The sequence below is a fragment of the Schistocerca serialis genome, chromosome 11, assembly GCF_023864345.2.
Source record: "Schistocerca serialis cubense isolate TAMUIC-IGC-003099 chromosome 11, iqSchSeri2.2, whole genome shotgun sequence".
Classification (NCBI taxonomy): Eukaryota; Metazoa; Arthropoda; class Insecta; order Orthoptera; family Acrididae; genus Schistocerca; species Schistocerca serialis.
The window spans coordinates 101,059,357-101,074,326 of record NC_064648.1 but is presented as its reverse complement, the minus strand read 5'-3'; the positions used below and the strand labels follow the sequence as shown (position 1 = coordinate 101,074,326).

The window sequence follows — 14,970 nt, the reverse complement described above, 5'->3', positions numbered from 1 at the left end:
AATGTAAATTAAAAACTAAGACCACTAAAATCAAACAAAATTAATGAAAAGGTTTATATCCTAGGATGGTGAGCAGACATGGTGGGCAGAGTGCCCATATGTGCCAAGACACAAATGTTGACAGCAGAATAGTGTGAGCACACAATGGTTACATATGAGGAACTCTGCCCAATGCATGCCACATGAAATTATTAGGAGCCAGTGAGGAGAAGCCTAAGACAAAAAGTATCAAAAATATTAGAAGCATAAATCTGAGTATCAAAACATAGAAATAATACATTTAATTACAACAGCATTAACTACTATGAGCGGTAGTTAATCCGTAAACCAATAATAAAAAGTAGGTACAGAATCCAATTATAAGCAGCTATGGGAACAAAAGCTGCCCTCTGTGGTCAGTATGTTAAAGTACAAAACAAACTGTAGGAACACTGTCACAGCAAAGATGATTAAAATTGCTGCCACTGGTTGTCACAGAGATGGCATAATGAGCATTGACATGGTATGTCCCTGGGAAGCACATGATGAACCAAAGATGTAATGGCAAAATGGCAACAAGCAGACACTGTCAGTCACTATAGAGATGACATTTCAGTGAAGCACTTATGTGTTGAAAAACAGATGCAATCAGTTGTATACATTCAATGAGCCACCAGGAATCGATGAACAAAAGAGTCACACGTCCAGCACGCATCTGTGGTAATCCAGATGTCATGCCAGCATTCTAATGGTGACAAGAAGACACCACTGCCCATAATGGATATGAGAATGTCAGTAAACAATCCAATGTATGCAGATTAAAAAGTAATTGGCCTGGAACTTGACCACTGAAAATATATACAATGGCCAAAATGATCACTAATGGAAATAAGGATAATTTGAGACAGCATATACACTATATGGATCATGTAGCCCAAGCATAAAATGAGACTGAAAGCAATATTATATCTTTAGTAAATGGTTTTTAATGTCATTTTATTTATTCATGCTTTCAGCAACCTACTGCGTCTCTACACATACAGTACGTGCTCCACTTGCTGCCTCCACTTACCACCTTTTGTTTTATTTTATTGGCCTTAATTCTTAACTTACATTGTTTCTGTGTACCTCCAAGTTGTAACATTATTTGTATTTGAGAGATTGCTCTGAAGATGACTGTAATCGACTGAAACCAGTCAGATGGATCATCATCAACAGTGTCGCATAACCTCACTTTATGAGACACAGCGAAGAAGTTTGGCATTTAAACCAGGGCACTGGCACAATGTCTGATGATCAGGAACTTTATGCCAGCCAAATACCGGCAGTGAAAATTTTCTCCACCATCAGAATTCGAACTGGCATACCTCTGGGTTGAGCGCCACCACACAAGTGTGCGTTTGTATCATCAACCATGGACCCTGGTTAATATTCCGTTATGTACGTGAAATTTCAAACAAAATTGAAAGATAGCCCTTTTGATGAACCAGAGGTCTCATGTTTACTTCATTATGTAGTAAGTATTATTAAGTAATTTCAAGAATGGCTACACAACAGAATAGTAGTACTATTCTTTTAGGATCTGTAGGGTTTGAGAAATACGTTTTATTTGTGAACAGACCAGACTGCTTCCACAATTCAAATTTTTGACCCCTATGTCACAAGAAACAACTACAGTGTGTAGTCCAGATCATTCCCATTCTTTTATTATTCTTTCTAAGAGCTCACTATTTATTGTGACATTGGAGGCCATAACACTGGGTGATTAGACTAAGCTGTTCACCCTTAATATTTCCAGAACCATTTATGACATCATAATTCCATTTTCACTCTGACAAACTATGAGATAGCCCTCACTAAACAGTATATGTGTCTTTTTGAAGCTGTATTAATTACACTTTTCCTTTTTCAGATGGAATGGCAGTAATTTCTTCTTCTAGTATTATAGTTCTAAAAGAGATGAATTCAACATAATTTTTCTCTTCAAAACGCAGTTACTAGCTTTAGATAATTACAATGTTTGATCATTCCAGGTCAAGTGGACCATGGGTTCCTAATTGACCAAACTGAATGGAACTTTGTGGGAAAGTTCCACCATGTCTTGAATGGGTATATATGATGGTGTGCTGAAAATTTATGTCTCCATATTTTTTATGTGAAAACTCTTAAAGCTCTTCAAATAACAAAAATGTTATTAACATTCTAAATCTTTATTCTTTATGTCTACTATTTGCAGCTGTCTGTCGCTAGAGGCCTCCGAGTTGCACCGTGTAACCTGATGCCATGTAATGTAACTACGTCAGTGTGTGAGAAACAGTGTGCTGTAATAGAGTATGAGATTCAAAGAGTTTGTCCACATATAAAGCACCCTCTACTTCATTATGGCAATGCCAGACTACACACAAGCACTGTGACATATGCAACAATCAAACACCTTGAGTTCACTGTCATCGATCATCCTCCATATAGTCCTGACGTTGTCCCACCCAACTTATATCTATTTACAAAACTTGAAGAAAACCTTCGATGGCTTCACTTTAATAGTGATGAAGTGGTGCAAGCAGAGGTGAGGTTGTGGCTCTATAAACAAAGTCAAACATTCTACAGTGATGGTCTCAACAAATCAGCCTCTCGTTGTGAGAAATGTGATCACCACCAGGGTGGCTATGTTGAGAAATAAATATGCAGACCTGAGGAAAAAAGATGTAGAACATTAACAAAGTTTGTTTTATTCGAAAATTTTTAAGTTCTCATATAAAAAATTTGTAGTCATTATTTTTCAGCACAGGAATATATTACTGATTAAACTTTTAAGTACCCCTGGTGACAGCTGTACTTTTTCAAAAACGCCATAAAATTCATTGTACAACTTGGAAAGCAGATCTTTAACCAACCATAAACGATAATTATACAGACAAATTCAGCCGAGACTTGATGAATAACACACTGACTCCTTGTGCATTTGTACAATAGCCTGCGCCCTCCTCTATCAGAACACCATACTGGCTAGAAGTGTCACACTTTTTATCCAAATTACATCCTTGAAAAGTTAGAGTGCAGCTTATATCTGCTACATTGTCTTTTTGCAAACAACTGCTGTAGAAAAATTAAGCTCACATGCAACACTACAACTAGCACCCATAGCTAAAACTGGTGACAAGGCATTTCATTACACAACAATGCAAACTTTTACCAGAGTTATATTGGTGTTAACATTGTATAGGTCTACCAGTACTGTTTTGATAGCTTATAATGCTGTTTCAGTTGGATACCGGCAAGAGAGCCTGATTTATGATGATATGAATGACCATTTGGAGTGCAAAGCATCATCAAGCCAAGGAATTGGGCTGCTTCAGAAGAAAAATGGAAGAAGGCAGTCTCAAGGAGAAAATTATTCAAGGGACTGAAATGTGCCATGTATCTGGAACTTGAAGCTAAGTTTCTTTCCTATGTGCAAAATAAGAGAAAATATGGGATGTATATATCAAATGAGAAACTATTCAACTAAAGATCTCAGAAATTGCAAAAGTCTTACACATGTGACAACTAGAATTTTGTGTGTGTATTGCTAGGTGTCATTGATTTATGTGGAGATATAGTCTTGCTCTCCAACTAAGTACTACATCAGCATAGAGAATGCCAGCAGATTTTAAGGAGAAGCTGGTCAGCTTCCAGCATTATGTCATCCTGCTGCTAAAGTGCCAGTCCTACCTTTTTCATCAGACTGGCAATGATGAAAAGATGTCAGTATTTTCTGACATGCCAAGCAATATGACAGTAGATATGAAAGGGGCAAAAAGTATCTCATTAAGAGGAACTGAGAATGAAAAAAATGGATTAACTGTGATGTTAGCTGTTACAGCTGATGGGAAAAAGTTATCACCTTATGTCATTCTGAACAGAAAAGCTATGCCAAAAGAAAACTTTCCTATGAGCTTAGTGATTCACTGACAAGAAAAGAGTGGATGACAGCACAACTGATGGTTGACTGGTTGTGTACAGGTTGAAGTTGCAGACCTGGGGCACTGCTTGATAAGAGAGCTGTGATAGTTTGGGATGCTTTTAAGGTACATCTAACTGCTGAAGTAAAAGATAAACTTGCAGCACAAAAGACGGATCCTGTTGTGGAGGAATTGCTTCAAAACTACAGGTATTAAAAATTAGATGTGGTCATAAACAAACCATCGAAGGACAACCTCTGAAAAAATGTGTTCAGACTGGCTCCTGGAAGAAGACCACATTCTCACACTGTCTGGTAGGACTAACAAGCCACCAGTCAACCTTTTGTGTGAGTGGATTCTTCCTTCATGGTCCTCAATATAATAAGAGTTCATTATCAAAGGATTCAAGAAATGCTACATAGCAAATGTGCTGGATGACAGTAAAGATGATGTACTGTGCAAAGAGAATGAAAAAAGTGATATGAGTGTTAGTGATGAAGTGAATACTGGCCCCGATAGAGATACTTAAGAAAAAATACGTTGCCAACATGTTGTATCAAATGTTACAACAAATGTTTACAGAACATACCTACACCTCACATGTAAATAAAAATAATTTTTTGGTAATTTTCTCTTTGCAATCAGTGTGCAGCTTATTTTTGCAAAAAATCTTTTTTCTTTTTCATTTATTCCTTGAAATTTGGGGGCATAGTTTATATGCAGTGGCATCTTATTTTTGGGTAATACTGTACACACATTTGCAAATTTGATGAAAACATTTTGTGTGCCAAATTTAGGATAATTTTGCAGTAGCATATCTCAGTTATATGATCTTTAATCTTTTTCACATTGTTTTATCTAGAAAGAGAGTTTTTTAAACTTCAGAAGCTGTACAGTTTAATTTTTGACCCATTACTGCTTATTGTCAAGAAACATCACTTAAAGTTACTGCTTCTCATACACACTGTATATGTTCAAATGTAACAATGAGTAAACAGTATGTCAAATCAATGAAAACTGCTTTTATATCAGTGAATATACAAATGTAATTATGTGCAAAACAACTTCCAAGCAATAAGCAGCACTAAAACAAATGGAAATCCATGCCTACTTACGAATAAAATTACCTCAAAAGTTTTTGTAGATTCATCCCTGAATAAATTTTATACAATATTATTTATAACATAATACTAGAAAACATTGTTGAACATGATGAAATACAGAGTTAGAACATTGTTTTAATCTTGCTGTATTCTTAAAGCTTTAGAAGGTACATAGTTCAATTATACAACCATGTCTACTTGTAGATCAATTGATCCCTGGAAGATTTTGTAAATTAATCACTGGAATTTTTTGTACCACTATTTAAGATGTTATTGGAAACACTATTAAACAGTGTTAAAACTTTTGTATCCCATCGTTGACTGATTAATTGATTGATTGACTTTTTATTGATCCAGTAATATTATACAGCAGAAGTTGTACAATTGATATTGAACAGGCCAAAGAGAAACTGACGTAATATGTAATCTTAGCACATAGTAGCAAATTACAATTAGGTACATAATCTTACAATTTAACTTTTAAGTAACTTTTTTGTTATATATTCAGAAGTACTTTTATGGAATAGAAACAGTGCTTTACTATAAATGCCTCTGGTTCACTTTTAAATTTTGGATACATAGTGGTATTTATTTCCCCCGGTATCTTATTGTGTAGTATTACTCCAATGTTAATTATGCTCCTGTGATACACTGTAGTTCTTTTTAAGGCCAGATCATTCATAGAGCTCTTTATTGCTTTCTAAAAACCTTTATGCTGTGTGCTGAGTCTCTGCAGAAAATGATCCCACATCAAAGCAGTTAGTGGAACTTTGCATAATATGCCTGCAATACTATTATTTTGCTTGTTGTAGACTTTAATAATATTAGACCATAGCACACAGACAGCAGTTTCCTAGACAAGTTATTTATGTGTTAAAGTTATACATATTTCTTTGAATTGCCAGTTCCTCTCTGGTGTTGATTTTATTATTACCTTGCTCTTAAGTGATTTTAAAACTTAGATTGGACCTTGACTTTACAGAAAATGGCCAAATTTGTTCATACTGTAACGCCCCACTGATGACAGAAATTCAGTTTCTGCAAAATACACTACTGGCCATTAAAACTGCTACACCAAGAAGAAATGCAGATGATAAATGGGTATTCATTGGACAAATATATTATACTAGAACTGACATGTGATTAAATTTTCATGCAATTTGGGTGCATAGGTCCTGAGAAATCAGTACCCAGAACAACCACCTCTGGCCTAATAACGGCCTAGATGCGCCTGGGCATTGAGTCAAAACAGAGCTTGGATGGTGTGTACAGGTACAGCTCCCCATGCAGCTTCAACACGATACCACAGTTCATCAAGAGTAGTGACTGGCATAGTGTGACGAGCCAGTTGCTCGGCCACCATTGACCAGACGTTTTCAATTGGTGAGAGATCTGGAGAATGGGCTGGCCAGGGCAGCAGTCGAACATTTTCTGTATCCAGAAAGGCTCGTACAGGACCTGCAACATGTGGTCGTGCATTATCCTGCTGAAATGTAGGGATTTGCAGGGATCAAATGAAGGGTGGAGCCACGGGTAGTAACACGTCTGAAATGTAATATCCACTGTTGAAAGTGCCGTCAATGTGAAAAAGAGGTGACCTAGACGCGTAACCAATTGCACCCCATACCATCACACCGGGTGATATGCCAGTATGGTGATGGCAAATACACACTTCCAATATGCGTTCACCGCGATGTTGCCAAACACGGATGTGACCATCATGATGCTGTAAACAGAATATGGATTCATCTGAAAAAATGACATTTTGCCATTCATGCAACCAGGTTCATCGTTGAGTACACCATTGCAGGTGCTCCTGTCTGTGATGCAGCATCAAGGGTAACTGCAGCCATGGTCTCCGAGCTGATAGTCCATGCTGCAGCAAACATCATTGAACTGTTCATGCAGATGATTGCTGTCTTGCAAACGTCCCCACCTGTTGATTTAGGGATCGAGATGTGGCTGCACGATCCATTACAGCCATGCAGATAAGATGCCTGTCATATTGACTGCTATATTGGGATCCAGCACGGCGTTCTGTATTACCCTCCTGAACCCACTGATTCCATATTCTGCTAACAGTCATTGGATCTCGACCAACGCGAGCAGCGATGTCGCGATACGATAAACCAAAATTGCGATAGGCTACAATCTGACCTTTTTCAAAGTCGGAAACGTGGTGGTATGCATTTCTCCCCCTTACACTAGGCATCACAACAACATTTCACCAGGCAACGCCGGTCAACTGCTGCTTGTGTATGAGAAATCAGTTGGAAACTTTCCTCATGTTAGCACGTTTTAGGTGTCACCACCAGTGCCAACCTTGTGTGAATGCTCTGAAAAGCTAATCATTTGCATATCACAGCATCTTCTTCCTGTTGGTTAAATTTCATGTCTGTAGCACGTCATCTTCGTGGTGTAGCAATTTTAATGGCCAGTAGTGTACCTGCTGTAATCCATTTGGGAAAAACAAATATAAAGTTAAGAATGGTTCACATCCCTCTGACATTTCTGATGTTGCAATGTTGAGACTGTTAACTAACAAAGTTTTCATGCTTTGCCAGAAGCTATGAGTTAGATGAACTTAGGATTTTGCTCATAAGCATCTACAGCCTCAGGATGAGCTAGAATCAATGTCTGCCAATTATATGAATGGAGGTGATGTATGCTACAAAAGGAATACTACACTAGCGTCTCTTTGAGATTCACATTTAAAGTTTCAGTGAACTAGCAAAATGGATTCAATAGGTATAAAACAAAGCATTGTGCTATAGACAGAGAGATGCTGAATGAAACATGTTTGGCAGTCAAGAGAGCAATGTGCAAAGTGTTCAGTGACTGCCAGAGCTGAATATTGTTGAAAGATCTTTTATAAAACCCAAACAAATTCTGACAATATTGTGAAAAGGAAAGTTGCTACTCAACATATAGCAGAGATGCTGAGTCACAGATCGGCACAACAAAAAGACTGTCACAGATAGAGCTTTCAGCCAGTAAGGCCTTTGTTGGAATTAGATGACACACACACACACACACACACACACACACACACACACACACACACACACACACACACAAAAGCAACTCGACCACACTACTGCAGTCTCAGGCAACGGAGGCCACAGTTGCCTCAGCTGCCTGAGACTGCAGTCATGAGTGAGTGAGTTGCGTTTGTGTGAATGTGTATGTGCGTTTGTGTTAACTAATTTTGATGAAGGCCTTACTGGCCAAAAGCTATATTTGTGACAGTCTTTTTGTTGTGCCTATCTGTGACTCAGCATATCAGCTACATGGTGAGTACCAACTTCCCTTTTCACAATATTGTTACATTCCATCCTGGATTTTCCAAAGAAATTCTGGTTCTATATAAAAGCTGTTGGTGGCACCAACGTTAAGCGTACAGTCACACAACAACAAGACAGGAAATTAAACTGAGTGTAGCAAAGCAGAAGCATAAATTCTTAACTCTGCTTTTCAATAAAGTAATGCTCAAAGGAATGAGATTTTCACTCTGCAGCGGAGTGTGCGCTGATATGAAACTTCCTGGCAGATTAAAACTGTGTGCCTGACCGAGTCTCGAACTCAGGACCTTTGCCTTTCGCAGGCAAGTGCTCTACCATCTGAGCTACCGAAGCACGACTCACGCCCGGTACCCACAGCTTTACTCCTGCCAGTATCTTGTCTCCTACCTTCCAAACTTTACGGAAGCTCTCCTGCAAACCAAGCAGAACTAGCACTCCTGAAAGAAAGGATATTGTGGAGACATGGCTTAGCCACAGCCTAGGGGATGTTTCCAGAACGAGATTATCACTCTGTAGCGGAGTGTATGCTGATATGAAACTTCCTGGCAGATTAAAACTGTGTGCCCGGCCGAGACTCGAACTCGGGACCTTTGCCTTTCGCGGGAAAGCGCTCTACTATCTGAGCTACCGAAGCACGACTCATGCCCGGTACCCACAGCTTTACTTCTGCCAGTATCTTGTCTCCTTCACAGGAGAGCTTCTGTAAAGTTTGGAAGGTAGGAGACAAGATACTGGGAGAAGTAAAGCTGTGGGTACTGGGCGTGAGTCGCGCTTCGGTAGCTCAGATAGTAGAGCACTTGCCCGCGAAAGGCAAAGGTCCCGAGTTCGAGTCTCGGTCAGGCACACAGTTTTAATCTGCCAGGAAGTTTCATATCAGCGTACACTCCACTGCAGAGTGAAAATCTCATTCTGGAAACATCCCCTAGGCTGTGGCTAAGCCATGTCTCCACAATATCCTTTCTTTCAGGAGTGTTAGTTCTGCTTCGCAGGAGAGTTTCTGTAAAGTTTGGAAGGTAGGAGACAAGATACTGGCAGAAGTAAAGCTGTGGGTACCGGGCGTGAGTCGTGCTTTGGTAGCTCAGATGGTAGAGCGCTTGCCCGCGAAAGGCAAAGGTCCCGAGTTCGAGTCTCAGTCGGGCACACAGTTTTAATCTGCCAGGAAGTTTAATGCTCAAAGGGATCACTGTGTTAAGAAGAAATCTGCAGATACCAGTCACTGAATGCTTGTCCCTGTTTTACCTGGACCAGAGGTAGAATCTTCCTACATGTTCCTCAGGTGCCTGAAGATGGCACAATGTAGCACTGAAAATAGTTGCATACATGAAATAACAGCTGGAAATTTTAGATGGCTGAATGTGTTTTGATTCAATATTTTATATTGAATAGCTGAAGTCTTGTAAACATCTGTGTAGAGATGGACTTACAGAGACTGTTCCCTTACAAAGGAAAGCTCAACATTAGTTTCCAAATTTAATCCTCATATCACTGAAAAGATGAGTGAAATAAAGATTAGTGTCAGAGGCATTAACAAACAGTTATACTTGTTAGACCTGTACAGTCACACAGCCTGATGAAATCCCTGTTATATTCTGTACCTAATTTGTGAATTTGTGTCTAAATTGCCTGTCTGTTAACTATATCTATCACAGTTCACTCAAGCAAAAACCTGTGCCTAGTAGTTGGATGAAAGTGCAGGTCACACCGGTCTGCAAGAAGGGTAGCAGAAGTGATCCACAAAACCACCACCCAATATTCTTGACATCCATTTGTTTGACAACCTTATAACATGTTATTGTTGTTGTGTTCTTCAGTCCTGAGACTGGTTTGATGCAGCTCTCCATGCTACTCTATCCTGTGCAAGCTTCTTCATCTCCCAGTACCTACTGCAGCCTACATCCTTCTGAATCTGCTTAGTGTATTCATCTCTTGGTCTCCCTCTATGATTTTTACCCTCTACGCTGCCCTCCAATGCTAAATTTGTGATCCCTTGATGCCTCAGAACATGTCCTACCAACCGGTCCCTTCTTCTTGTCAAGTTGTGCCACAAACTCCTCTTCTCCCCAATTCTATTCAACACCTCCTCATTAATTATGTGATCTACCCATCTAATCTTCAGCATTCTTCTGTAGCACCACATTTCGAAACTATTTATTGTCCATGTTTCACTTCCATACATGGCTACACTCTGTACACATACTTTCAGAAACGACTTCGTGACACTTAAATCTATACTCGATGTTAACAAATTTCTCTTCTTCAGAAATGCTTTCCTTGCCATTGCCAGTCTACATTTTATATCTTCTCTACTTCGACCATCATTCAGTTATTTAGCTCCCCATATAGCAAAACTCCTTTACTACTTTAAGTGTCTCATTTCCTAATCTAATTCCCTTAGCATCACCGGATTTAATTAGACTGCATTCCATTATCCTCATTTTGCTTTTGTTGATGTTCATCTTATATCCACCTTTCAAGATACTGTCCATTCCGTTTAATTGTTCTTCCAGGTCCTTTGCTGCCTCTGACACAATTACAATGTCACTGGCAAATCTCAAAGTTTTTATTTCTTCTCCATGGATTTTAATTCCTACTCCAAATTTTTCTTTTGTTTCCTTCACTGCTTGCTCAATGTACAGATTGAATAACATCTGGGAGGGGCTACAAACTTTTCTCACTCCCTTCCCAACCACTGCTTCCCTTTCATCTCCCTCGACTCTTATAATCACCATCTGGTTTCTGTACAAATTGTAAATAGCCTTTCGCTCCCTGTATTTGATCCCTGCAACTTTCAAAAGTTGAAAGAGGGTATTCCAGTCAACATTGTCAAAAGCTTTCTCTAAGTCTACAAATGGTAGAAACTACGTTTGCCTTTCCTTAATCTATTTTCTAAGATAAGTCGTAGGGTCAGTATTGCCTCCTGTGTTCCAACATTACTACAGAATCGAAACTGATCTTCCCCGAGGTCAGCTTCTACCAGTTTTCCATTTGTGTGTAAAGATTTACGTTAGTATTTTGCAGCTGTGACTTATTAAACTGATAGTTTGGTAATTTTCACATCTGTCAACACCTGCTTTTTTTGGGATTGGAATTATTATATTCTTCTTGAAGTCTGAAGGTATTTCACCTGTCTCATACATCTTACTCACCAGATGGTGACATAGTCTGAGCTTAAACATAATAAGGTATCTCAAACGGAATGTTGTGTACCATGTCAACCAGAATAGGTTTTGAAAGCATAGCTCATGAGAAACCCAAGTCGAACCTTTGACACATGGCATCTTGATACCTATGGAACAAGGCAGCCAAGTACATGCAGTATTTCTCAATTTATGAAAAGCATCTGACTCAGACCTGTGCTTATTATCAAAAGGACAAGTGTCTGGGGTATGATGTGAAATTTGTGTCTGTTGAATGGTGTCACGCAGCACATTATCTTGGACAGAGAGTCATCTACAGATGCAGAAGTAACTTCAGGTGGCCCCAGGGAAGTGTATTGGGTCCCTTGGTGTTCATGTTGTGTATTAATGATCTTGTAGACAATATTAACATTAATTCACACTTTTTGCAGATTATCCAGTACACTCTGAATGAAGCTGCATGAATATCCAGTCAGACCTTGATAAGACTTCAAAATGGTGCAAAGATTGGCAACTTGCTTTAAATATTCAGAAATGTAAAACTGTGCACTTCACAAAATGGAAAAAAAAGAATAGTATCCTATGAATAAAATATCAGTGGGTCATAGTTTGATTTGGTAAACTCATACAAATACCTGGATGTAACAGTCAGTAGGGACATGAAATGGAATGACCACATAAGATCAGTTGTGGGTAAAGCAGGTAACAGTCTTCAGTTTACTGGCGGAATACTAGAGACATGCAGTAAGTCTACAAATCAGATTGCTTACAGATCACATGTGCAACCCATCCTAAAATATTGGTCAACTGGACACCATATCAGATGCGACTATCAGAGGATACTGTATATATACAGAGAAGGGCAGCACAGATCGTTAGAAGTTCATTTGACCTGTGGGAGAATGTCACAGAGACGCTGAAAGAACTAAACTGACATTCTCTTGAAGATAGACAGAAAATATCTTGAGAAAGTCTAATGACCAAGTTTTGGATCTTGTGAACAGGATGTGAGTAATTACAGCAACAACAGAAGTATTTAAACAATCATTCTTTCCGTACTTTGTGTGTGAATGGAATGGGAAAATGCCCTAATAACTGGTACAATTGAAAGAGATACTTTTTGCCATGCACTTCGCAGTGCTTTGCACAGTATAGATGTAGATGTAGGTCACATGAAACAGAAAGTTCAGAAACCAGAATGTCCCATTACCAAGGCTATAGCAGCAACTGCTGACATGACTTCCACTGATGTTGTAGAAACACAAATGGTGAAGCACTGCCAGGAATATAGAGATGTGGGCATTTTACTTAATGAACTAAAAGTGAAGTGCTTCATTCACAAAATTCAAACAGAGTTAAAATTATGACCTGCTGGAGTAGAGAACAAATAGCAAAAGAATAATTATGTTTCTTTGAGAATGGTGAACCAGGCAAGGAAACAAAAGATTGAAGTTGACATCTTGGTAGTACCTGCAAGATGGCTGGGAAAGAGAATCACAGGTAAGATCAAACATGAAGCCACTAGGTTTTTCAAAGATGATTAGTTTTCTCGGTTGCACCCAAGCAAAAATTATTACATAGATGTAAGCATGGATGGTGAGAAAATTCATAAGCAGACATACCTTCCACTTTGTAACTTGAAAGAAATGTATGCAATTTGGCAGTGAAGACTGCATGCTGTAATGCTGTGCACAATGCCCTCGAAAACCTGAGCTGATAGCTTATTTGGCAGATTTTTTCAAAGAATATGGCCCAGAAGAAATATAGAATACAAACAGTGTGTTCATATTTTGACAGGAATACTTTAAAGACATGTCATGCAACTGTAGAAGAATTTATGGTCAAACTAGTTCTAAAGTTTGTGGTATGAAAAGCCACCATTTCATTTCAAAACACCATAGTTCATATCGGAGGTACCTGAAGGAAATCTTGCAGATTGTAACATGATAATTTTGGTGGATTATGATGAAAACTATTCATTTGTCATTCAAGATGCTGTTCAAGGGCTTCATCAGGAAAACAGCCAAGCCACATTACATCATTTTGTGGTTTACTTTGGCAGTCATGAGCTATAGAGCATCTGCATCTGTATTATTAGTGACTGCCTTCATCATGATACCATTACAGCTCATGGATTCACTATGAGGCCGAGTGAACATTTGAGTGTAATAATAGGAAAAATGGATCACATTCACTACTTTAGTGATAGATCTGCTGTTCAGTACAAGAATTTTATCCATCTATGCATGCATGACAAGGACTTGGTATCTCTGCTGAGTGGAATTTCTTTGCAACCAGCCATGGAAAATCTCCATGTTATTGAAGTGGAAGAACAGCTGAGAGTCTGGCAACCAGCCATGGAAAATCTCCATGTTATTGAAGTGGAAGAACAGCTGAGAGTCTGGCAACTCGTATAATTTCCTGAGGTCTTTAGATAACCAAATACTGATGCTCCTTGATCTGTTTAAGTTTTGCAGCAATGGCAGTTCTGGCATCATCTTTTTTTTATGGTGCACACAAAGACACTGACCAAATTCAGATTGATCAGGAAATAAGTTTGACAGAGGTCACATAATTGTTGGGGCAATAGGAAATCACCCACTGGTATAAACATGATCTGAGTAAGCAGTTTACAATGATGCAGCATCATTCACATGAAATTGTGGCTGTTTCAACCACAAAATTAAAACCTGGACTATACTTGGTGGAGAAGGAGGGCTGTGGGTGGGAAGATTCTGTGAAATTCTGTTAGAACAGAAAGATACCTTGGTCACCTTTATTCATCCACATGGTCCTTCCACCAGCTGTCTGCATTAAGGGCACTGGCCATGGAGGAGGGTCAACTCTTGGGGATGCAAAACATTTAAGGTTCTGTGTTAATTCAGTCACGAGATTTGACAATTTACATCACATATTTTGAAACTTGCAAATCCACTCATCAGAACCTGTAGGGTATTTCCCATTAACCTGAAATGATGGAATTTGGCTAGAAGTAAGGTTTCATCATACAAGTAAAAGAAAAAATCTGAAAATTGTTAATTTGTAATTAATAACATGTTGTTGTTGCTGTTGTTGTTGTTGTGGTCTTCAGTCCAGAGACTGGTTTGATGCAGCCCTCCATGCTACTCTATCCTGTGCAAGCTTCTTCATCCTTTGAATCTGCTTAGTGTATTCATCTCTTGGTCTCCCTCTATGATTTTTACCCTCCAATACTAAAACGGTGATCCCCTGATGCCTCAGAACATGTCCTACTAACCGATCCCTTCTCCTAGTCAAGTTGTGCCACAAACTCCTCTTCTCCCCAGTCCTATTCAGTACCTCCTCATTAGTTATTTGATCTACCCATCTAATCTTCAGCATTCTTCTGTAGCACCACATTTCGAAAGGATTCCATTCACTTCTTGTCCAAACTATTTATCGTCCATGTTTCACTTCCATACATGGCTACACTCTGTACACATACTTTCAGAAACGACTTCGTGACACTTAAATCTATACTCGATGTTAA

General features: G+C 38.9%; 1 protein-coding gene across 1 annotated transcript in view; it reads right to left on the bottom strand.

Annotated features, from left to right (window-relative positions):
- The window catches only part of LOC126426488 (plasma membrane calcium-transporting ATPase 3-like), a 595,967-nt gene that overhangs the window by 375,320 nt on the left and 205,677 nt on the right, over positions 1-14,970 (bottom strand). The window lies entirely within an intron of this gene.